General features: G+C 44.3%; 1 protein-coding gene across 1 annotated transcript in view; it reads right to left on the minus strand.

Annotated features, from left to right (window-relative positions):
* LOC123760648 (uncharacterized) overlaps positions 1–26,361 on the minus strand; it is a 370,968-nt gene that overhangs the window by 261,825 nt on the left and 82,782 nt on the right. The window lies entirely within an intron of this gene.

A 26,361-nucleotide genomic window follows, 5' to 3' on the forward strand; every position in this document is an offset into this window, starting at 1 on the left:
TTTTCTAACCTAGAGTAGAATATCCCCTTTAATCTAGCCAGGCCCATAAGGATGAGGGTAAATTTGTAAAGGATAGCCCAACAATCGCGAGAACCTTAAGAGCTGGTGGCTGCCGCTGTGCTGCTAGGGCGGGTCACGCACATATTAGGGAACCTCCAGACTTAAGGTCTTCGTGAGTGAGAGCCAAATAATCGCGGTCTTTCGTAAAACCAGAGGTGGAGGGAGGCGCGACATGGCATTGACAGGAGTCTGGAGGACTCGGGCAGTCTTTCGCATAGTCCAGATATTTTCCCATCCCAGTCCTGAAACTACTGCTTGAGAAGACTGTCTTTGGGGGTAAAATCTAAATAATAAGTCACTCTGAAGTAAGCAAAGAGTGCTCGTCTACACTTAGCCTTATCAAGCAGCGGACTCAGGAGCCGACACCACAGACCAGTCGCCACCCTTAACCACTGTCTGACTTTGAGAATATCCGTCGGGCAAACAAGTGAGCAAAACATGCCAGATGGAAGAAAGGCAACATGATACCTTGCTCCCTCCAATCTGTGAGATGGTGGAGAGAATGGAGCCACGTCTGCCGTGAGAAGGCTGGAGACTATTATGTGATAAGTCCTGCAGGGGGGAAAGATGAAATGGCGTTAAGAACAGGGAACACCGGTGGACAGGTACCGGCGTGTCTTGCCTCCTTGATAGCCTCTAGACAAGCAACATGGCCAGTCTCAAACAACTATATCAGTCTGCTCGTGATGTGGCTTGCTCGTGCATGTGAATATTCTTCGCGACTCGGTTAAGTCTGCTTACCTGTGCAAAGAGAGATGTAACCCCTATTCGTAAGTCTGCCACGATAGGAATCCTTATCTCAACTTACACAAGCAGCAGTTACCAGTCACAAGACAGACTCAAGTGCACAGGAACACTGCCAAGAACGCCTTTGCAAAAGTAACTTTACTTGCAAGAGATTATTAAATGCCTTGTTGTTGCTAGAGGGAGGGTATCAACGAGACACGACGTGAAGTGTAAACATCTGGTGGTCTACTTTCTACAATAGTTAAAGACGGTGACTACTGAGGAGTTAACAGTGAAATGCTCACACTGTAGGTTAGTCTACCACTACCACTACTACAATTAGAAGTTAGAGCATTATAGAAGTTCTTACAAAGTCTTTGGTTGACAAGAATACTACAAGAGTTACAGAGATAAAAAAAAAAGAGTTGTGAAGCATTGAGAAAAACCCACAGTAAGCTCGAATAAGTTGGAAATAGAAATTGACAAGAATGACGGAAATAAATGACATAATTAAAACCCCCCAAAGTTAATCCATTGACAAAAAACTAAAGCTGGAAGTAATACACATATTACAGAAGTATTATTAAGCAATAAAAGTTCCCACAGTATTCCCGCAAGAGGTGAAGATAAGGATCACAGAGATAACACACGTAACAGTTTGAGAGACTCCATAAGGCACCCACAGAGTGTTTGGGAATGAGATCATTACACAAGTCACATAAGTGTCCCTGCAGGCTTTTTACAAGTCTCCGTCATATGTACAGGAGTTGAATGTAGAAAGGTGGTAACGAAGGAGCCTGCAAGGTGAAGGATAGATTCACACCCCCAGGAGTTGGTGGAGAAGTGGCGAGGAGGAAACAAGGGAGAAGGAAGACGGGGAGGGTTGGGGCAGAGGTCCAGGAAGGCAGAGTTTCTGGAGTTTACAATAGGGTAATCCCTCCACACGTGAAGGCATCAGGTGGTAAGAAACGGAGGACTCGTAAGTCTACATAAGCTGGGGAACATTGAGTGCAATAATAGGCTGAATGTAGCTAGGGTGTTCTTAATATAAACAAAGACGAATGCATGAGTTGAGGGGAATGAAAACATAACACGAATTAAGATCAAACTAAACTACATAAGTTAAATCAGTCGCAATATACAGCGTCAAACACGCAATCGATGGTCAAGCGAATGGCAAGTATATGAAGGATTGATGTAGACTTTGTTGTCAAAATAAAAAAGATGGAGAATATACCAAATTTGAGGTAAAAGTGTGCTGGAAAAAAATACCTTGATTCGGAGTTCTCTCTGCAGCGTTATATACACGTTCCTTTCCCAGCTCCAGGTATGCCACCCTGCATTGTTGTGACCTGGTTTGTCACATGCAATAACATATATGCCTTGCGTTATTGTAACAGTTATGCCTTGCACAACAGTAGCAGGTATTCCTTCTCCAGTAACAGGCATATGGCATGCCTATCGTCACCCTCCGGCGTAACTAATGCCAGGGTAAATACAACTATATTTACATAAATAATGAAATGTTATTATATGGGACTTCAATTTTCCGTAAATTTACGTTAATGTGCAATTATTTTAGGGAAATCCATTTGCAAAGGTTAACACCACAGTGTAGTTACACAAGAGTATCACAAAATGTATTGTACTTGTAAATTGCATAAGGTTCCCTCTGGCAGGGGAAGCAAGTCTATTAGGCTTACTTCCCTCCCTATAGTCAACGATTGACCATTTGCCAAGAAGCCACCCACAACAGTCGACTAAATCCCGGGTACTGTCTCCTCGCCTAGCCTCTGGTGGCAGTGGACATATCATTGGGTGCTCCTGGTTTGCCGGCCTGTGACTGTTCGTGTTTGTGTATGTGGCCTTAGGGCCGTGCCAGCTGGGGTGATGGCAGTACCCTTGGCCCCTGTGCGACAGAGGGAGACGATTGGACTGGAGTTCTCCGACCTGGCTTCTTACCCAGCTGTAGAAGTGGCTGTTTTGGACTTGCTGCGTGTTCCCGTGGCGGAGATCTGTGGAGTGCAGCTGATTGCTGCGCGCCGGGCTGTGGTGAAGTTTGACTCGGCGGGGGTGTACCGGAATGTTGTGGAGAAGTATGATGTGCGTTCCTTTCAGCTCCCTGATGGTGGCGGAGACGTAACAGTGTCCGATCGTTGTGGTGAGACTACCTACATTGCGGTATATACGGTATATATGACGCCTTTTAAGTTTCCCGACGATCTCCTGCATCGGTATTTTTCCAGGTTTGGGCGGGTGCTGAATGTCCGTCGGAATGTCATCTCTTCTGGTAGATGGAAAGGTGTGCCAAGTGTTACCCACACGTTGGCCTAGCGCCTCACGACCCCTGTGCCATCGTCAGTTGTGCTGTTGGGTTAAACTGTCTGTGTGTTCTTCGTGGGCTACGCCCAGACTCGTTTCCGGTGCGGCCTCTCAGATCACCAGGCTGTGGGTTGTAAAGAGCGCAGCGTTCACCCAGTGAGCCTTTTCTGAGAGGAGGATTTTTCCCCATTGGCGGCCTCGGACTTCTCTCTCTGTGCTGATGTCGTGTGTGGTGCTTCTTAGCCGTCTGGTGACCCGGTGGTGGTATATGGACAAGTATCCTCGGAGGTTGTTCCCTGACAAATATGAAGATTAATGGGCTCATCGCTGGGTTTTGTGTTTGTTCTCTGTTTTTGATAGACCTCTTGACTCTGTTTTTGGTAGACCTCTTGTCTCTGTTTTTGGTAGACCTCTTGTCTCTGTTTTTGGTAGACTTTTTGTTTCTGTTTTTTTTGGTTCTTCGGTGCCATTTTTTATAATATGTGCCTTGTTGTGTCCTGTTTACGTTCCTCATTACCCCTGTGTTTGTTTTGTGTTGCAATGTATGCATTATTTGCTTTGGTTGCGTGTTCTGTTTGGCCGACCCCGTGTGGGTGGTGCATGTTTGTTTTTATGCCGTACTGTAATTGTGAGAATTCCCATGGATTCTTTGTTCTGTATTGTTAATTGTGTTTGTTGTGACGCTTCGGTGCTTTTGATTTTATGTTATATTTATGTATGTTTGTTGTATAAAAACAAAACAAAAAAACTCAGGTATTTATTTACTGCTTGGTGGTCAGAGGCATCGGGTGTAAGAAAGAGTAATGCAGTAATACAAATAAAATAAAATTATAAATTTATATAATTACTAACACAGTAACACAAGCAAATGTCAAGTGCTAAGCTTAGAGACTCTACTTGTGGTCAAGTTCTTGTATCCACCGTATCGTACGGGGGCCTCGTAGCCTGGTGGATAGCGCGCAGGACTCGTAATTCTGTGGCGCGGGTTCGATTCCCGCACGAGGCAGAAACAAATGGGCAAAGTTTCTTTCACCCTGAATGCCCCTGTTACCTAGCAGTAAATAGGTACCTGGGTGTTAGTCAGCTGTCACGGGCTGCTTCCTGGGGGTGGAGGCCTGGTCGAGGACCGGGCCGCGGGGACACTAAAAGCCCCGAAATCATCTCAAGATAACCTCAAGATAACCGTTGATATGGACATTATAAACTGCGCCACTAGCTGATCAACTACTGTAACTTGTTTAGCTAAATGAATTTTGCGATTCAGTTCTTTAGCCATGTGAGCCTCTGTAGACTTTTCAACTACTGGTATGAGATGCATCACAAATGAACTAAACTAAACTGGATAAAGGATCAATCGCTTGTGAGTGAATTCAATAAATCTGTGTGTGTGTGTGTGTGTGTGTGTGTGTGTGTGTGTGTGTGTGTGTGTGTGTGTGTGTGTGTGTGTGTGTGTGTGTGTGTGTGTGTGCGCGCGCGCGCGCGTTCGTGCATGCGTGCGCGCGCGTGAGTATTCACGTACGCACGTAAGCGCTATAAAGAGCTTGTTGTTTTATACTCAACACCGAATGGATAATTGCCGAGTTAAACTCTATAACTTTGATGATAATAACACGAGAATAAACATGTTAATTCTTGTTGGCCTCAGCTGTTTGATATTCGTTATTCATCTTCACGTGCCATGGTGATGCGCCCTCTACTGGGCGACGGTGAGTCAGTGTTGATACAGAAAATATTTTTAAATTAAATAATAGCTCAGAAAAGCGGTAAGAAGTAGCGAGGGAGAATGTCTGCGATGAGAGGAGAATATTGATAAACACAGGGAGGATAAGGTGCGTGGGTGCGTTTAGCAGCACTCCCCACCTTCCTTCTCCACACTTCCCCTCCTCCCTTCTCATCCCCCACACTCCCTCTTCCATATGTTTTATGACGATAAAACAAGTAAGCTTCCTTCCCTTCCTCTTTCCCTTGAACTCCTGAGGATGTCATTATCCTCCCTCCCTTCATACATTCCGGAAGATAAGCCCCTTCAACCTTCCAGTAACGCCAACGTTATGTCCTCCACCACTCCCTCCAACAGGTCAGTCCCCTCCACGAGATAATGCCCTCCACCACTCCCTCCAACAGGTCAGTCCCCTCCAGGAGATAATGCCCTCCACCCCTCCCTCCAACAGGTCAGTCCCCTCCAGGAGATAATGCCCTCCACCACTCCCTCCAACAGGTCAGTCCCCTCCAGGAGATAATGCCCTCCACCACTCCCTCCAACAGGTCAGTCCCCTCCAGGAGATAATGCCCTCCACCACTCCCTCCAACAGGTCAGTCCCCTCCAGGAGATAATGCCCTCCACCCCTCCCTCCAACAGGTCAGTCCCCTCCAGGAGATCATGTCCTCCACCACTCCCTCCAACAGGTCAGTCCCCTCCAGGAGATAATGCCCTCCACCACTCCCTCCAACAGGTCAGTCCCCTCCAGGAGATAATGCCCTCCACCCCTCCCTCCAACAGGTCAGTCCCCTCCAGGAGATCATGCCCTCCACCACTCCCTCCAACAGGTCAGTCCCCTCCAGGAGATAATGCCCTCCACCCCTCCCTCCAACAGGTCAGTCCCCTCCAGGAGATCATGTCCTCCACCCCTCCCTCCATCAGGTCAGTCCCCTCCACGAGATCATGCCCTCCACCCCTCCCTCCAACAGCTCATGCCCCTTCAACAGGTCATGCCTCTCAACCCCTCCCCTCCCCCCCCCTCCCACCTCCGGGAACGGGATACAATAATTCCAGATAAGGCCGGGGATGGACCAGGTCTGACGGTACTTGTCGTTTATCTCAGTCAGCTGTAGCGTACAGTCAGCTGCATCGTACAGTCAGCTGCATCGTACAGTCAGCTGTATCGTACAGTCAGCTGCATCGTACAGTCAGCTGTATCGTACAGTCAGCTGTATCGTACAGTCAGCTGTATCGTACAGTCAGCTGTATCGTACAGTCAGCTGTATCGTACAGTCAGCTGTATCGTACAGTCAGCTGTATCGTACAGTCAGCTGTATCGTACAGTCAGCTGTATCGTACAGTCAGCTGTAGCGTACAGTCAGCTGTATCGTACAGTCAGCTGTATCGTACAGTCAGCTGTATCGTACAGTCAGCTGTAGCGTACAGTCAGCTGTATCGTACAGTCAGCTGTATCGTACAGTCAGCTGTATCGTACAGTCAGCTCTATCGTACAGTCAGCTCCGTCGACCACCAGTTACTCCGTGTCGTGTTAACTGTCATTGACCTCCCCACTCTTACTGCCTGTTTCTGCTGTTGACATTAGGCCCTTTTGGTGCCAGGCTAATAATTAGGCCTATATGCAGTTTGTAAACTGTGCTTTCCTTCCTTATTTTATCCAGAATTTTGATTTAGGCCTATATTTCGTAAATGGGATAACGCATGGATTTCTGTATGGTCTCAAAAAAAGATATTCACCAACAAAGTTATTTCTCATAGCCAATAATTTGATAAGGATGTTTAATATTAATCTTGCTAAGTTTGTTATACCTCTTATATGTACTTTTTTATATGGACCAATAATCCTATAGTTATGACTGTCGCTGCTGAACCATTGTTCACTCAAGTTCAACATAGGAAAACGTTCAAAACATCTCGGTTGAATCTTGACAATCACAGAGAAACTTGGTTATCGTGGATTACGATATAAAACATCCTTAAGCCTATTAGATATTGCAACAGCGGAATAGGTTTTTACATTAAATGGTAATCTTGATCTATAATTAAATGTTACTAATATAGAGTTCAAGGTCGACTTGACAAAAGGTCAACAAGGCGAGTGGCGACCATTGTTTTACTCAAGCCATTGTGTATATGTAGTCCTTATACTTTGAGTGTGAGTTAGAAACAATAAGCATCTCATAATATGTTTACAATGCTCTAAAAACGGCCACAACGGGCTCACCGTAGCCCGTGCTACTTGGAACTGGTTGTTCAGAATAGCTGAATCTAAAACAACAACAACATGCTCTAAAAAGTCCAGAGGAAAATATCTGTAAAAGTAAGACAGTGAAGATGCAGCTGATCACTCCTAACTGTGATGAACGCACTTCTCTCATATTGCGCACAGAAAGTTAACGGATAACGGAGTTATGGCTAAGCCAAACTAGAAAGTTCAGGTGATTATAAAATCCCCATTAACAACTTAAAATCGTATATATTTGGTTGATGAAGTGAGTTGTAAACTAGAATAGTCCAAAATCTCTGAGGGCTGGATAACAAACAAAGCTGTGACCTTTACACGCGTGTTAGTTATAAAGATCATTTACTGGATTGGTTTAATTACACAACCGTGCAGCTTCAACAATTAGGTTTCTAACCACAACAAGTGTTACCTACCGCTGAGTTTCCTGACATATTCAATTGTTGGAAAATGTTACCTTTTGGAGTGATAAATAATATGTTTAGATCAATAAACATGACATATTATTTGTCACTCTGACCAGAACAAAACTTGGCGAACTGAGCTAATGTAAACACAGCTATTGTTCCTTATCTCTGCATAACATGGATAATTCAAGACCTAAATAATTAATAATTAATAAAACTAATATATCAATATAATAAAAACTTACCTATAAAATAAAACTTAAACTATAATAAAAAACACAATAAAAACTTTATATAAAAAAGTTTTAATAAAAACTTAATAAAAGTACAAATTCAGTTATGCAGAGATATGATGTTAGTCAAAATGGCCGCCCACTGCTTGTGCCATCGGGAATCGAACCTGAATCCTGCAAGCTGCAGGGTCGTCACTATAGCAGAGGAAGAAGCCGAATATAACACGAGTTCAAGGCTGAAATAACGTTAAGTGTATATACTAACATAGTTTCCAAGGTCGATACTCAGCTCCTGGGCCCCGAAAGTGTTCGAGTGCGAGCTGGCGTGAACCAGGCAGGATATCCGGTCCGCCAGGCACCACAGCCCGGTTGTAAGGCGCCCGTTGAGAAGCGAATCAATGCCCAAGGAAAACTGACGCCGGGAAAATGTCAACATAAAGTTCTCCATTTGACATCTGGAACGCTGATACCGTTCGTATTTCCCCAGCATTACCGGGATATTTGGTATTTCCTCAGCATTACCGGGATGTTTGGTATTTCCCCAGCATTACCGGGATGTTTAGTATATCCCCAGCATTACCGGGATGTTTAGTATATCCCCAGCATTACCGGGATATTTGGTATTTCCCCAGCATTACCGGGATATTTGGTATTTCCCCAGCATTACCGGGATATTTGGTATTTCCCCAGCATTACCGGGATATTTGGTATTTCCCCAGCATTACCGGGATATTTGGTATTTCCTCAGCATTACCGGGATGTTTAGTATATCCCCAGCATTACCGGGATATTTGGTATTTCCCCAGCACTACCGGGATATTTAGTATTTCCCCAGCATTACCGGGATATTTAGTATTTCCCCAGCATTACCGGGATATTTAGTATTTCCCCAGCATTACCGGGATATTTGGTATTTCCCCAGCATTACCGGGATATTTAGTATTTCCCCAGCATTACCGGGATATTTAGTATTTCCCCAGCATTACCGGGATATTTGGTATTTCCCCAGCATTACCGGGATATTTAGTATTTCCCCAGCATTACCGGGATATTTGGTATTTCCCCAGCATTACCGGGATATTTGGTATTTCCCCAGCATTACCGGGATATTTGGTATTTCCCCAGCACTACCGGGATATTTGGGACCTTCCAAAGGTTTTTATTTTCGGACGAAAATTAGCGTAAACAGTAACTTTGTGGCGTGAGGAGAGAACTGACAAGCCTTCAACAAGTATTGTGACGTCGTGGAGTCAGGAGAGTGTGGGAGACAAGCAAGATGGAGTAATATTTTCCTCTCAGGAAGACATGTCATGTAAGAGGGGAGAATATATGGGGGGGGGGGATTGTGTATTGGGGTGAGCTTCCAAAGTCTCACCCTCCCCCCCCCCCAAGCCCCTCCTTCCTTCACCCACTCATCACTATCTTCCCTCACCATTTCCCTGCAGTAAGTTGATAATATTATCTTTGTAATTCGTCCACTGCCAACACCACCCTATTAATCAACAACTATCACACTCCAATACCCACACTCCCCACTTCAACTAGTCACCATCATAGCCAACCATCCACCACACTCCTCACCATCCACCCACAGATGAGGGGGTGTTAGAAGCAGCTAACAGCCCCACATATGGTGACAGCACATGCTGACAGTTGAGGACTAACATGGCTGAAACTCCAAACGAAAATAGTGATAGGGGTTGTAGGATGTGATGGTGACAACAGCTGGTGATGGTGACAATGTCACCAGCTGGTGGTGATGGTGAGTGTCATGCAGTTGCTTCTGATAGTGGCGGTGTTTGCAGCTAGTAGTGGTGGTGATGACGACATTAGGTGGTGTCAGCAGATGGTTGTGTTATCAGCATGCTATGGTGTCAGCAGGTGGTGATGGATGTGGTGACAGCTTGTTATGGTGTCAGCAGGTGGTGATGGTTGTGGTGACAGCTTGTTATGGTGTCAGCAGGTGGTGATGGTTGTGGTGTCAGCAGGTGGTGATGGATGTGGTGTCAGCAGGTGGTGATGGATGTGGTGACAGCTTGTTATGGTGTCAGCAGGTGGTGATGGTTGTGGTGACAGCAGGTGGTGATGGTTATGGTGTCAGCAGGTGGTGATGGTTATGGTGTCAGCAGGTGGTGATGGTTGTGGTGTCAGCAGGTGGTGATGGTTGTGGTGTCAGCAGGTGGTGATGGTTGTGGTGACAGCAGGTGGTGATGGTTGTGGTGACAGCATGTTATGGTGTCAGCCGCTGGTGTTGGCTGACGATCACGCCGCACTAACGAGCCATCGTGACAGCCGACTTTCCTGCCTCTATGGTGCAATAAACGATTTATTATGACATGAAAATGTTGGTTATCTCACCTCTCAGGTCATCACCACTCAGGTCACCACAACTGAGGTCATCACCACTCAGGTCATCACCACTCAGGTCATCACCTCTCAGGTCATCATCACTCAGGTCACCACAACTGAGGTCATCACCACTGAGGTCATCACCACTCAGGTCATCACCACTCAGGTCACCACCACTCAGGTCACCACCACTCAGGTCATCACCACTCAGACATCACCACCATTCACGTCACCAAGACTACTGACTTCACTGATGGTATTCTCTGCTGAAAATCTCAACGGTTAGGTGCGATGTTTCTACTTCTTGGTCTTGAACTAACTGAGACGCAGACTCTGGTCATGCTTATTGGGGCCTGACAGCTGAGTGGACAGCGCTCGGGATTAATAGTCCTAAGGTTCCGGGTTCAATCTCTGGTGGAGGCGGAATCAAATGGACATAGTTTCTGTCATCCTGATGCTTTTGTTCACCTAGCAGTAAACAGGTGCTTGGGAGTTAGACAGCTGCTACTGGCTGCTTCCTGGGGTAAGAAAAAGGAGGCCTGGTCGAAGGCCGGGCCGCGAGGACGCTAAGCCCCGAAATCATCTCAAGATAACCTCAAGATAGATGTCTACCTTATGGGTTGATTAACGTAAACTGTTCCATTTATCAGTTCTACACTCATCCACTTTGGTACAATAATTCATTCTACATTCATCAATCAAGATCAATTCATAATCACGAAAAATGGCAACTAATATGAAAATGCAGACAAGAAACACCACAGAGTGTAGCACAAATAAAGAAAACAATGAGAGAGCGTGCACAATGCAGTGGGTGATTTGCGTCTCTTGCACGTCAGTTTAAAATGTTGTAACCCAAATAATGGATAGATGTCGCTACCAGAACCATTGATGCCACCCAGTGAATGAGAGTAAGAATGCTACAAATAGTCAGCATGTTAGAAGGTAACGTTGCGGCCAGATGCTAGTCTACTGAGAACACAAAGAGCTATGGCGGGGTGTGCGATTGCCTAATACAGGCCAAGACGGAGAATGAGTGCGGCATTAGGTCAACCAAGGCAATGTGGTGATGAACCCTACAGCGACCTGGATGGTGGGCGCCCCCTGGGACAGAAGGATGCGTCAGGCGTCATTACACAATCACGTGAAGTTACGGTTCTGAGGCACTATGGATTTTCAGGCCTGAGTGACTCTCAAGGAGGCAAGCCGAGAGGCAGGGGGTCATTCAGTTTCGATGCCCAAGACTAACAAGACCATCGCCCTGTAGCAGAGCTGTGTTTGGAGGCAGCTCCAGCTTTCTCAGCTAATTGGAAAGGAAACGAGTAGGGAGATCGCACTCAGAAAACATCTAAATAATTGGGTCCGTCTAAAATTTTTAAATCTGTATTCCCTAGAGCGCAGGCGGGAAAATAATCTTCACTTGGAAAATATTAGAAGAACTGATTCCAAATTTGCACACATAAATAACACCACATGAGACCAGAAGGCATGGTAAGATGTCCGAAACGCTTTGCGTAATAGTGGCTTTAGGCATTGTATGTACTAGCCCTATCTATAAATCCATCATTCTTTGTAAAATCTCTTGTATGTATGTACCTTACCTAAATAAACATTTATTTATTTATTTATTTTATGTGCAAAATAGCCGCACTGAGGAACAGAGGTGCTATATCTGCACCCAGGACCAGACACCTGGTCCAGGGTGTGTGGACCAGGTGTCGGTCCAGGGTGTGTGGACCAGGTGTCGGTCCAGGGTGTGTGGACCAGGTGTCGGTCCAGGGTGTGTAGTCCAGGTGTCGGTCCAGGGTGTGTGGACCAGGTGTCGGTCCAGGGTGTGTGATCCAGGTGTCGGTCCAGAGTGTGTGGACCAGGTAGAGACCAGGATAATCCACGTGGTATACTAAGCAAGGCCCCAGATGAGCCAGATTATGCTGAAGTGTGTGCACGTGGTCGGGTCCAGAATGAGCCACGTGTGGCCCAAGGTGGACCACACATGGTCCAGGGTAGGCCATGTGTGGTAAAAGGTGGGCCGGAAGTGCCAGACAACCGTGCACAGTTATGTGGGAGTTTTAACACATCAGGAGACAGCGGATGATTGGTAGTGTGTTCTACAATATGTGCTCAAGTCTATATTTTATTAAGTAATCTAGAATAGAAAAAGAGCTTTATGTTACTTTCCTTATATTTTACCGTCACCTTCCTTATACTTTCCATCTATCTTCTTCATACTTTCCAGTTATCTTCCGTACACATTCTGGTAACCTTCCTTATACTTTCGTACATACGTGTGTTCCGAAGCTGAAGACCGCGTCCCCAGCTGAGGTCAGTCGACCGGTGACCCGGAATAGGGGACGTCTGCGAGGAACTGTAACAAAAGGTCCCATCGGAAGCTTCGACAAGAGAGGCAGGGTAATCACCTTACGGGCTCACCATAGCCCGTGCTACTTGGAACTGCTTGTTCCAAGTAGCGAATCTTTAACAACAACAACAGGTAATCACCGGAGAGGAGAGCCTCCCCCACTTCACAACGAGGCAGGCGAGGATCGAACGTGGCGCACTGGATGCTTTCAGCCTCTTGATCAATCACATTATCATTGGGTCTGGCCAGTGGTTGGTTAGGTGACCGCGTTAACAGCCTCGCCTTTATTAAAGACCACTTGGTTATATATATATACAAAAAAAAATGGTTTCTTGTCCCCGACACCAGAATATAGATACAAATATAGATATGCCACACACATATAGATATGTGTGGCATAGATCCAGTGACAACATTTCAAGATGATCTGTACCACCTCAGACGATACGGAAGCGAAGCCTCACAGCTGGGTACAGAAAGGACAATTTATTCTTAACATATTTAATAGCAGCAGCAATAACAGCAGCAGCATTAATAACCGCAGCAGCAGTAAAAACAGAAGCAGCAGCAACAGCAATAACAGTAGCGGCACCATCGGTAACACTAGCAGCAGGAGCAGTAACAGCAGCAGCAATAATAATAACAGGAGCAGCATCCGTAACAGCAGCATCAATATAACAATAACAGTTGCATAACAAATAACAGCAGCAGTAACTGACGCAACAGCAAGAATAATAAAAATAATAATAATAATAATAATAATAATAATAATAATAATAATAATAATAATAATAAATATAATAATAATAATAATAATAATAATAATAATAATAATAATAAGGAAATTAGTAGGAGCCATGAGGAAGACTCGAACCTGCACACTGGGTATTCCCAAGCACACGTGTTAAGCCACCTGGCCACGATATGCTACAAAAATAATGCAACCCGTAAAATAATAATAACGTGAAGCAAAAATTTTTTTTAAGCAAAATGGGGACAGTTGTCAAGAAAATAAAGATACCATCTTGCTAAGCACTTACAATATAAATCACGTTTGTACACTGACCCTGCAAGTCCAAATCCCAAGTTAATATTTGTGAACTGAATTAGTAAAAGCGAACAGCTGGGGGCGGGAGGTGGTGTAAGAGGCGAGCGCGGAGGGAGGAGATGAACACGACCCACCATAAAAGTTGGAAAGCTTTGCCCGGGAGCGGACAGTAACGGGCGAAGGTGAATTTTACGAGGTGATCGTCAGGTGCTTCTGGTGTGAGGGGGGGGGGGGGGGGTGACGGTGTGGTGACGGTAGACCCACACCTGCCCACCTTCACGGTGTGACCACACGTTACCTGGACAGGTAGGTGGCTGGGGGGCGACTGGTATTGGAAATCTTCCATTCCGACGCGTTATCCCAGGACAGGTGTGTAAGGGGGAAGGCAAGGTGGCGTGTTCAGGCCTTACACGCCTCCTGTCCAAGTTTACACGTGGAAGATTTCAAGAGTTCCTTTACCAAGCAGCTCGGCTAGTGGCCAGATATATATATATTTTTAACTTGATCAATCGGGCTGTTTCTAGCACCAGCCTGCAAGCCTAAATAATGATCACAGCTCCACTAATTCTGCACTTCCGGCACAGCCTTTATTCCGTCCTGAAAACTTCAACCTTTATTCTGGCAGTTTTATTTATATTGGGGGCGGGAGGATGGTAATAAATCCAAAGGGTTCTGATATTCATTGTGTTCTTTGAGTGTTTATGTCATATCTGAGACCTTGGTCCATGGAAGAGAGTGCAAGGTTTCCCAAGGATCTGGGACCAGATTCACGAAGCAATTACGCAAGCACGTACGAATCTGTACATGTTTTCTCAATCTTTGGCGACTTTGTTTACAATTATTAAAGAGTTAATGAGCTCCGACGCACCAGGAGGCTGTTTATAACAATAACAACAGTTGATATTGAAGTTTTCATGCTTGTAAACTGTTTAATAAATATAACCAAAGCCGTCAAAGATTGAAGAAAGATGTATACGTTTATAAGTACTTCCTTGGTCGAGATACCTGCAGACTTGAACAAATTGGAACAAATATCTATAGACAGAACAAAGTGACCAGCTAAAACACTACAAAGGAAAATTATACAAAAGATTAAAACCATGTAGTTAGATCCCGACAACTTATGACTGCTGAACATACCGTCTTAGTTGGCTAGAATCATAAGATCTTCCACAAGACGTGGAACTTGGGAGAGACTGAGCGGCAGATTCCATTTCCAAGTTAGAGCGTGATATTCCACGTCTGCAGAAATGTCAGTCACCAGGGAAGTTTTAGGGTATGAGATGAAAAAGTTAAGCTTGTCAAGAGGGAGATCTAACATGTCTGGTCACATCTGATATGCCACCTTGGGCCACCACTCACAAGAAAGGCTGCACAAAGATTGACGGATATATATTGGATTAAAACTATTCAGGATGGATAAATAGCGTCTAAATATAATATCAAGGATGGATACACCATAGTCCAAAAAATAACACTGACATATATGTATGTCCAATTAAATAAAATATAAAATAAAAATCTTAACTCAAAACTTGGAATACTCAAACACAATAGAAATTAACACCAGAATTTATCTCATAAATTATATAAAAAAAAGATTGATGATGGTCCCAGTTACAGGCGGAGAATACATCAGGACTAGGCTAGTTGGCTCAGGAACCTGTACAACAGTTGATTGACAGCTGAGAGGCGGGACCAAAGAGCCAGAGCTCAACCCCGTAAGTACAATTAGGTAAGAGCTACAGGTCACGACATCATCAAAACATCCGGTGCCGGATACGCTAAACACTTTTTGACCATAACTACCCAAGAGTCCAAGTTGGGGCGCCTGACAGCTGAGTGGACAGCGCTTCGGTTTCGTAGTCCTGAGGTTCCGGGTTCGATCCCCGGTGGAGGCGGAGACAAATGAGCAAAAAGTTTCTTTCACCCTGATGCCCCTGTCACCTAGCAGTAAATAGGTACCTGGGAGTTAAGACAGCTGCTACGGGCTGCTTCCTGGGGGTGTGTAACAAAAAGGCCTAGTCGAGGACCGGGCCGCGGGGACGTTAGCCCCGAAATCATCTCAGGATAACCTCAAGATAGGGAAGGCTAATTTTGTTAACGGACCTTCTCTCCACCATCTCCACCCTACCCATCATCCCCAACAATTAACAACAATTTTATTGTCGCTTCTCATGTTTATATTGTCTAAAATATATAAATATGATTGATATTTCCCTTCCTTTTGACGATCTGAGGTTGGTCTAGTGGTTAATACTCTGGCCTGGTATCTGCCGGCCCATGGTTCGATTTTCTCATATGGGAAAGTGTTCTGTTTGTTAAAAATTCCTTGCGAATTCATGCAAGCGTTTATATATATATATATATATATATATATATATATATATATATATATATATATATATATATATATATATATATATATATATATATATATTTATTTATTTATTTATTTAAGTATCTAAACGTCGTTTAGATACTTAAATCAGAACGCTTTAAGGCTATCTATACAACTCTTGTTAGACCAGTACTGGAATACGCAGCACCAGCTTGGAATCCATACGTTGTGAATCATTTAAATAAAATTGGAAAAGTGCAGAGGTTTGCTACATTAGTGCCAGAGCTCAGAGGGTAAAGTTATGAGGATTGGCTGACGGAACTGGATCTCAAAACCTTGGAGGAGATATAATAGCAACGTACAAGATACTGAGGAGGATAGACAAGGAGGACAAGGACAGCCTCTTTATGTTGAGAGACAATAGGTCACGAGGACACAAGTGGAAGCTGGAAATGCAAATCAATCAAAGAAATATAAAGAAATACTCGTGCCCTGTACAAGCCCGAGTATTTAGTGCCCGGTCAATAAGTGGAGTCCACTAAAAGAGTCGCGGATGTCACCTCCATCCACAACTTTAAGGAAAGCTTAGACAAAGATTTTGCACGTTAAAATAGTGAAGGTTTAGCGCAACAGGTACAACAAGGCCAGCAGGCGGGCCATACACAGCTACACTTCACTTCCCCGTACACGTTACTGACAGGTAAGCACACACCTGGGACTAGAGTGTAAGAACTGTCGTGGAGGGAGGTGGGCGTGGAGGGAGGAGGGCGGTGGGCGTGGAGGGAGGTGGACGTGTTGAGGGAAGGGCCAGTGTGCGCGCGCCCGTACGAGCGCGGGCGTGCGTGTGCAACGAGTCACAAACGTTTACTTAAGAAGCAATAATCATAAAAGGAAAAGTCGGGCGACAAGCGGGTTACCACTGTACCGCCGCCTCCCAGCACCCCAATAACTGTCACCAGGAAAAAAAAGAGAGGGTGTTCCTCGTGCCCCCCCCCCCACCCCTCCCACCCTTGAGGTCCACCCCTTCCCACCAGCCTCCCCCTTTCCCACCAGCCTCCCCCTTCCCACCACCTCCCCCTGCCCCATCTGACCTGACCCCTGCTCCCTGCCCAGCCTTCAACAAGTTAGGACAAGGACACCACCGGGGAACTTAACTTCTGACCTTGTTACTGTACAGTTTTATACCGAGTTAGGAGGCATTTGTGTTTGCACATTCATTTGTTACCTCCTCCCTTTTTAGTGACGATTCTCCCTTATTGCTCTTGTTTTCTTTTCGCGTATTTTATGTTTTTTTTCTTCTCCCCTTCCATTTGTTGTTTCTATCTTTTTTTTCCCCTTCTCTTGCTGCTCCTCTCCACCAGTGTGAGTCGACTCTCATCTCCCTCTCCTATGATGCCTAACAACGTGGAACACTGGCAGCAAAAAAAGATAGAACTCACTATATATAAAATCCCACTCACCTGCCCGTCAACGTCTGTAGCTGCTGTACAGCACAGTTTTTTAATTATACCGTTCCCCCTCCCTCTACCCCATCTCCTCCCCCTCCCTCTCCCCCATCTCTCCCCCTCTCCCCCATCTCTTCCCCTTCCTTTCCCCCATCTCCCTCTCCCCCATCTCCCTCTCCCTCTCCCTCGTACCCAAACGCGAAAGGCGTTATCGATTTTTCCGTGCGCTTGCGTGCGTGTGGGCACTCAATCGTGCGAGGAGCGGAAGTGATTAAATCTCAGAAACATTTCTGACAATCTGGATGTAATTGCAAGACGACTGGCAGCCGTATAATGATAACCTGAAGGAATGTTGAGACATGCCAAGTTAGAGTAAGATGGTGGCGGTGTGTGAGGGTCAACACTACAGCGTGAGACGCAATGCCCTATAGTAAGTGCCTTGAGGGGGGAGGGGGGGTCAATACTTACCGGGGGTTCAGTGCCCTGGAAAGTATCTGGGGTTCAACACTACATTATAAGGCTCGCTATATAGCGCCCAAGGACAGGATTCAACAAGCTTTTAAGCAACTACTGACGAATCTACATATTTTCCCAATATTCGCCGGCTTTTTTTCTTGTCATATTAAACAGGTAATTCTCCAGATAAACAATGGAAGTTTACCTTGGGTCAACAATGAGCACCGCACAGGGCCGGTGGGTCAGTATTCGCGCCCTTTACCTTAACAAAAACTATACTTATGGTTAGATGAAGGAAAGTCAGGCGGTGACATTCATCAAGTGTTTAAGGGTTTGTGTGCCGCACCTTCGAACTAATTAACTTCATCAGAATCCTTTACTATTTATTGACCAACACGTATAGAGGGATAGACTTATTAGCATACTTTAAATCCAGTGGGTGCTTCGGGTTCGTGTGCATTGGATTGTGATATCCAGCGGCGAGCTGTGTTATCAAAGCCACACAGCTGGAATACAAAGCGGGGCGACGTAAGTCACAGCTTGCTGTGCAACACACACAACAGTGTCAGCCAGGCAACAGAATAACAGCTGGGCGACCAAGTTCACTGACAGCCACAGCTGAGAGACACATACTCAGCTGGGCGACACCTGATGCCCGTCAGATATTTTTTGTAAATAGATTTCGCGATGAACACCGTCCCACTAGACGAGGAGGAGGCCGCTGGTGGATGAGTGTCGCGCGTCAGGAGAAACACATAAAAGGCTCAAGAATTGATTGATTGATGAAGATTAAGCCACCCAAAAGGTGGCATCAATAAGCCTCGAGAATGAAAGAATAAAGAAAATATAGGATGGAGATTAGAGCAGTGAGAGGGAGACTAACGAGTGCCTCACACATGCCATCCACCAGACAACCTCCAGACTCCTACACCTGACCAACAAGTGCCAACACCAGACATCCATCAGACACAGAGAGAAAATGACCATTCCAAACATTGTCTGGTTCTCTGTACTGGTTCTGGTTCTCACAGTCTTCCTCAAGACTGCCTTCGGTCGATGGGAATTTGCACCCAAAACCTGTGAATAAATATATATATATATATATATATATATATATATATATATATATATATATATATATATATATATATATATATATATATATAGATATATAGATATATAGATATGCAATTGACGATCACAAAACACTGATCATTTTATGCGGAAAATCCACAGAGAAATATGAAAGGAAGTGAACGTTTCGGCCTGTTAAAGCCGTGTTGACAACGGCTTTAACAGGCCGAAACGTTCACTTCCTTTCATATTTCTCTGTGGATTTTCCGCATATATATATATATATATATATATATATATATATATATATATATATATATATATATATATATATATATATATATATATATATATTCTCCCTACACATATAGGGAGATGTGTAGGGATGGAGTAGACGAGTAGATCCCCCTATGCCTCCCGCACCTTCAAGCCTCCTACTCTCGAGTTTGGTTACCATGGAAACACTCCAGCTCACGTCCACCCATCAACACAAACTGCAACTTTTCCAGCACTAGGATATGCAACATTCAGAGCCGTTCCTAATGAGGCATTTAAGTCATCAAGTTGCAACACTGGTGTTGTAAATGACTCGCTGCTTCCCTCCCGACACACACACACACACACACACACACACACACACACACACACACACACACACACACACACACACACACACACACACACACACACACACAAACACACACATACACACACACATACACACACATACACACACACACACACACACACACACACACACACACACACACACACACACACACACACACACACACACACACAAACACACACACACACACACACACCTTCCTAACTATCGGTGTATCAACATATCTTCTAAAAATCAAAGTGCCTATAGCTACTATGTACAATATATGTAACAATTATGTCCATGTGTACAAAATGTACAAAATAAGGACTGCTACACCACTAAACAAGAGTACGTGTTTCGTACCATTGGACTATATAGATGACATAATGTAAACTATTGGCCTATATAGATGATATAATATAAACCATTGGACTATATAAATGATATAACATAAACCATAACAGACTAATCATAAATATATCGTAAGCTGTCCCAGGCTCACATAAGCACTCCCAGGCCTAAGATACCCAAAATTAGGCCTAATTTTTGAGTCAAATATATAATAATAATTGACGAGGGAAAAGTTGGATATGGTTGTGGGCGCCTTCGCGGGTCCTCTACATGGTTAATGGTTCATTTTTGCTTCCCTGGCGAGAGAAGGAGGTGGAGGGGGGGGGTTAAATAGTCCTGAGTTGTTTATAACAAACGTTGTGTATAAGGAGTAAGTGTTGTGTATGAGGAGTAAGTGTTGTGTATGAGGAGTAAGTATACTTCTCTTTAGTTATAATAATGTTAATAAGACACCTTCTAACTATATCCTTTATCACTAGTCATCACCCCCCCCCCACCCTATGCATGTCACTACCTATACACATCAGTATAACATTATATAGCATAGTGTATATAACATTAAACATACTGTACCACAAAGTATACATAAGCATACGTATCCATTGGTATTTTAACGCTAAATTTACATAACATTATGTGTAAAGGCAACAAGGCATACATATCACTAGGTATACATATCACTAGGTATACATATCACTAGGCATACATATATATATCTATAAAGGTAAATATACAATACAGAAACTCATTAACAAGAAGTCCACAGTTCCACTCAATACAAAAAAAAAAAAAAAAAAACAATCCCTTTAACAATCTCTGTGGGGGATTATATACCCAGGTAGATATGCCTCGCTTTTCGGTGTATATCTACTGAAAGTATAATCCTCAACTATGCTCAGGATTAAAGTATACTTGCTGGTTGGTAAGCTATTGAGACGAGACTTTAATAACTCTCCAGCGGTTTAGAGGACTTAATCCCGAAACCAAACTCAGGTTCTTCACTTAATACAACTCACTGAGGTATTTCATACAATACAAAGTAGCTCATGGAATTTATCATTATAATCATTCCAATCAAAATATTATTACTTTTGTATTGCAGCTTATCCTAAATTATCCAAATAAAAAAAACAATAACAAAATAACTGGGATCTAATTTTCGACTTATCAATTGCACGCTTTGTTATCATAAATTCAATAAGATATTTATATGAATAACATTTTGAAATAGATCTTAGTACATAATGGAAGTCAGTTTTATGGAGCCTCGACCCATGCTTCATAAACCTGTAACCATAAAGCATTTCATCCCATAGTGAACTAGATGCTGCCTCTCAGGTTAATCTTCTGTCAAAGGGAAGGGAGGGAGGAAAGGTAGGGTAGTGAGGGAGAGGGGGAATGGAAGATAGAGTTGGAAAGGGAGGAAGGAGAGATGACAGGAAAGGGGGATTAAATAGGAGCAGCTTCAACAACCTCCTCAACTCACCGGAAGGGATTATACCGCCGAGAAATTATGTACTCAATCCCAAGACAAAAGTTTGAAAACACGTTCATATTTATTACGAACGAAGGCTGTTGTTAGTTGCGCGACGCCTGATGTACAGAGAATTTATCCTTATTTTTGAATAGCTGGATAAATATATATTTACTAACAGAGCCATGGCTATAGGGGCACGCGTTACCTCTTTGTTGGTTGCTCTCCGCGTTCTAATGCCCCTTTGACCATTACGCTCACACTAATGACACGATTTCCTGCGTGCCCCTGGTTCATCCCAGTCTCTAATTCCCACCAATGTCTCGTTCTAATGTGTTAGTACCTCAGTGGCACATATGCCTGCTGGTTTACATTTGTCTACACACCTGCAAAGTGGCTTATATATATACATGTCCAAACACCTACACAATAACCTACATCTGCCCCCTCACCCCTTTACACTGACCAACATATGAAAGAGCTGGAAAGAGGGAAGAGATATAACCGGGGTATATAAAATACTTTTTAGGATGAACTAAACGAGCAGGTTGTAGAAGCCAACCCCATTCATAATTTCAAAAGTAGATGTGATAGAAAATAGGCAAGGGGGATTTAGACAACAGGCGGCTGGAAAGGTGGGGTCCATGAGCTAAAGCTCGATCCTGCAGACACAAGTGAATAAACACACACACACACACACACACACACAAGAGAAAAGTTAATACGAGGTTACTGTTTGTCGTCCAGTTGTTAAATCAACGAAGAGTGGACATTTTACAGTGGCTTCCTCGATCTTTCATAATAAAAAGTAATGTTAAGGGAAGCAATATACCTGGACTGTGGACTACACACCTGCCACCTGGACACACGAGTCCCCAGGTAAGACGCAGGCACTAATGTTTCATTAGAATTTAGACGAAATATGCCAAAGAGTTTAATTACATTTTTGGATTTGCATCCAAATTCACATTAGCTTAATATATTCACTAGGAGCCTAATTAGCATATTTTATAAAAGATAAGGCCAATAAGAATGTGTTAATTAGGGTAGTGGAGGGCAAATGAGGTTAGTGTGACGGGCTGGACCAAGAACCCAGAAATCTGTATTATTTTTATCACATTTATTATGATGTATTTTATACTGTACTGTATTACTTTGTATTTTACTACGCTTGTTTCTTTATAGATTACTTTTAGGTCTAAGCAGAAGCTTATTGTACAATAATTTATGTCTCTCTTTTGTTTCATGCGCATAATATGTGTGACAGTGATATATTTTTTTTCCCGAACTTTCTAACTAGCGTTCACAGGCAGTACATTGCTTTCATCGCCATCACAGTTAGCCAACTGTAAACTGCCGGGGATTACTCGGAAGGACGGGCGGAGAAGGGAGCATAAGAAGAAGGGAGGGGGAGAGAAAACAAAGGAAAGAGAAGGGGTGAGAGAAAGGGGGATAAAAGGCAAGATGAGGGGAGGCGAAAGGGAAGAGAAAAGGAGAGGAAGAGGAAAGAAAGGGAATGGAGAAGAAAGGGAAGAGGAGGGGGAGTAGGTAAGGAGTAACGTTTGCTTCTGAAATCTGTCGTACAACAACTTGCAATTTGTGTGGTGTTGTCAGCAGATGCTCAGGAATAACCCGGTACTCTCGGCGGGTAATTTTCATCACATTTCTCCAAGACCATATTTATGTTAGACATTACCCAGAAGTTCTTCAGCGGTGAATACTAACACCGCCTTTCTTCAAATAATATACGAAAAATAACACTGAAGCTTACACCTTAAATGTCGCAACACGCCAGCAATGGTCCAAATGAAATAAATATTTAATTACTTTTAGAGAAAACATATGAGCTGTTTTATATTGCGTATGCAAGAGACGCTCAAATTTAAAATTAAAACAACTCGGACCCTTTGGTCTAAGTCTCCCGGGAACGTAAGTAATCTGAGGAGCAGAAACCGGGAATGAAACCTGGAGCATATTATCACTGTAGCATATTATCTGGAGCATATTATCACTGGAGCATATTATCACTGGACCATATTTAAGACTTATCACTGTAAACTGGAAGGAGAAAAGCGGTGAACCAGCGAGAAAAGGGAGAAGGGAGCGCAAGCTTGAGCAATAAAAGGGGAGGGATGGATGAGCAATCTTGAGCACTGGAGAAGGGAGGCTCCAAGCGGAAGGATAGGGAGGACGGTCGTCCTCTTCCTGGACCGTCGGAAACCAATCTGCAGGAGCGTAACGAGTCTGAGTCGAGCAGCAAGCGGCTCACCGGGAAATTGAATCCAATCTCTCCCCTTTTATAAAGGGAGCCGGTAGTCAGGGAGCGATGGTATGAAGAAGATCTCTCGTGGGGCTTATTGTTATCATTGTAAACACATCCAGAAAATTCAGGAATCTCTTCTTTGGTATTGGAGTCCTCTCCAGACTGACGAGTCTATATGTGTGAGTCTTTGTGGTAATATTCAGCACCACAAGTCTATGCACATCAAATTGTTAGGGTGGTACAGCCTAATTGTTACAGCCTACAGTGAAATTGTTAGGGTGGTACAGCCTAATTGTTACAGCCTACAGTCAAATTAAGTACAGCCTACAATCAAATTGTTAGGGTGGTACAAATTGGCTGGCTGTACCCGTCTTCCCTGTGCTGCAGCCTTTGATATGATATCCCTTAGGCGCTGAATGCATGACCTATGAAGATAGCAAAGGCATTTGTGTCACCTTAACAACCGCCCTAGAATATTGTTATCTAGCAATTAACTGTAGGTATAGACGCGCTTCCATAGTAAGCCTAAAAAGCCATATGATGACTTCCATGCGAGAGAGCCGGCCTGAAATTCCAGGTTATTCCGGCAGTAAACAATAGTTTGAGAAAATGGTGCGAAACTTAATTTTATCATTGTCGGTGAAGTTGTAATTGCCCTACAAAGCTGCCATAATGAGTCTATCACTAATACTGACGAGCACTGGGTGACAATTGTAACACAATCTGCTCACAATATCACTGAAACGTTTGACAAAGGTCAGCTTATCAAGAGCTACAACCCTAATACTGCGCCAACAATAAATGATTCCTCCACAGGCAGAGTCGCCGGCGCTGGTGGTAACTGCTCCTTGACCTTAATGTCGACTTTGTGAATACTCACCGGGAGAGTTGACAAGATTTTCCATGGAGTGCTCTTGGGAAGTCAGTGGCGTATGCTTCCATCAGTTGACAACATGAACCATGTAACGACAAACAACACATGCTTATGACCTTCAGTTTGAAATTGTAATGGGATATCCAAATTAAGTAATCAGCCAGCCAAATTTTCTCGTAATAATTTAGCTCCATAACCCAAGCTGAAAACTTTCACCAGCATTAACCTGGAAAGGCAATCGCATCAAGCAGTTTGTGCGGAGCCTTCAGTCTGAAGGAGCCACAATTCTCCCAGGAGCCTATGGAGGAAGCCTCACCACCACCCGGCCCGCGGGGAGAATAATCTCGTGTGCCATCAACAAAATAATGAAGCTCTGACCTTGTAAAATACAAAAAAAAAATGTTACAAAAGAATATTTTCAGAGTGGTGGTGACATTTTTTTTCCAGGAGAGTTTGTGTCATCTTTGGTGAAGACGAGACTGCAACAACGCCAGTCATTCATGCTTTTGTTAACTAGGCCCCAGCCTAGCGCAGAGGTTGCCTACCAGTCAACCATTCTTGACTGATAAACCACATACGACCATAAGTCATAATGGAATGGTTGACCACATACGTCATAAGTCATAACCAAAGACCAAAGGAGATAATATATAATAGCGCGAAATAATACACATTATAATTTAAGCAAAAATTGGATCACTATAATAATAGCTGCTTTAATGGTTGCTGAAGTAGGCGGGAAGCACTGACTATTACTTTTTATTTGAATCAGTGTAGGAGTGAGTCGGGACACCTCTACCCTAGCACACTCTCACAACACCCAACACCCCAGCAACCAGAAAGGAGTCAAACTGGTTAACTGATCGATACAGTAATTTCGAACACCGTCACACCGTAGTGATTGTCACTATAAACAGTCACTCTAATTATGGGTGACAACCGGGCTACAATTACCATGTATTCTGAGTGGAATTCATTTAAATCTGTCCTCTATGGTTTGGCCGGAAGAGGTGGATTCACAATCCACATTAACTGCCCTCCAAGTCGTTGCAGCGTGCAATTCCAACTCCCACCACCGCCCTAGAGGGCCTTGAAAGGTGGTTCCACGTGTACAGGAGACTAGAGGATCCCGCACCAACACCACCACACAGGAGAAGATCCGCAGACCAACAGTGACACCCAGGGACCAACAGTGACACCCAGGGACCCACAGTGACACCCAGGGACCAACAGTAACACCCGGGGACCAACAGTAACACCCAGCAGACCAACAGTGACACTCAAGGACCAACAGTAACACCCAGGGGACCAACAGTGACACCCAGGGACCAACAGTGACACCCAGGGGACCAACAGTGACACCCAGGGACCAACAGTGACACCCGGGGACCAACAGTAACACCCAGGGGACCAACAGTGACACTCAGGGACCAACAGTAACACCCAGGGGACCAACAGTGACACCCAGGGACCAACAGTGACACCCAGGGGACCAACAGTGACACCCAGGGACCAACAGTGACACCCAGGGGCCAACAGTAACACCCAGGGACCAACAGTAACACTCAGGGATCAACAGTGACACCCAGGGGACCAACAGTGACACCCAGAGACCCCACAGCGACACCCAGGGGACCAACAATGACACCCAGGGGACCAACAGTGACACCCAGGGACCAACAGTGACACCCAGGGACCAACAGTGACACCCAGGGACCAACAGTGACACCCAGGGCACCAACAGTGACACCATAAGGACACTTCTCCACCACCTGCTGCAGAGTGAACACAGGAATTCCAGAGATAATGGTGACTCTAAGACCATTAAAGGCGAGTATATTCTCCTTGTTTAGATGCATTTACGGGCATTAGTTCTATAACCTAATTTCCGGAAAGCAGGCCAGGGCCTTGTGGCACGGGTGCTTCGTGCTCTCCACTCCAGAATTGGGCACCTCCTTATAATTGGACACCTTCAGTGTCTTAGACAGCAATGTGTAGGTAGACAACAAG

The sequence above is a fragment of the Procambarus clarkii genome, chromosome 21 (genome assembly GCF_040958095.1).
Source record: "Procambarus clarkii isolate CNS0578487 chromosome 21, FALCON_Pclarkii_2.0, whole genome shotgun sequence".
NCBI lineage: Eukaryota > Metazoa > Arthropoda > Malacostraca > Decapoda > Cambaridae > Procambarus > Procambarus clarkii.